Below are 581 nucleotides of genomic sequence, written 5' to 3'. Positions count from 1 at the left end.
CAGTTTCTGTCTCCAACAGGTTCTTGCTTCAAATTCGGTTTTGTAACAGCTTCAGCCTGATTTCTGAATCAGCATTTCAAGAAATTTTGAGTGTGAGCTATTAGGCCAGAGGTCATGGCCTGGTGTACAATTGAAAATCTCACAAGGACTCTTCCTAAATAGCACGGGTGATGGAAGCCGGCCGGAGAACTGTTGACGAACATCTGTTCCCATTCTGTGTTTCCTTCTCCTTTCCTCTTCTTCCCTGACTCTGTCCTCACATGAGGGAGCTGGACCTTATGGGAAAGGGACTGTGTTGTGAGGGGTGTGTGTGGGAGGCAGGGAGAGGCTGCTTTGTTGATTTTCTGAAGGCTCCCAGCTGCCTCACTCTCCTGCCACCACTACATTTAGCTAATTACTTTCACATTTGGATTTATTTTTTTGGATGGTGAGCAATAGTCAATGAATTTTCCTCCAACTTAAAAATACTAAATGGATTAGAGATGAAAGCTCATGAATGGATAAAGAAGAGAAGTTTATTTGGCTCACGGTTCTGGAGGCTGGGAGGTCCAAGGGCATGGTGCGGGAATCTGGTGGGAGCC

Source organism: Tupaia chinensis, unplaced genomic scaffold, assembly GCF_000334495.1.
Source record: "Tupaia chinensis unplaced genomic scaffold, TupChi_1.0 Scaffold138812_1, whole genome shotgun sequence".
In the NCBI taxonomy this organism is placed as follows: Eukaryota; Metazoa; Chordata; class Mammalia; order Scandentia; family Tupaiidae; genus Tupaia; species Tupaia belangeri.
This window is presented reverse-complemented; position numbering follows the sequence as displayed.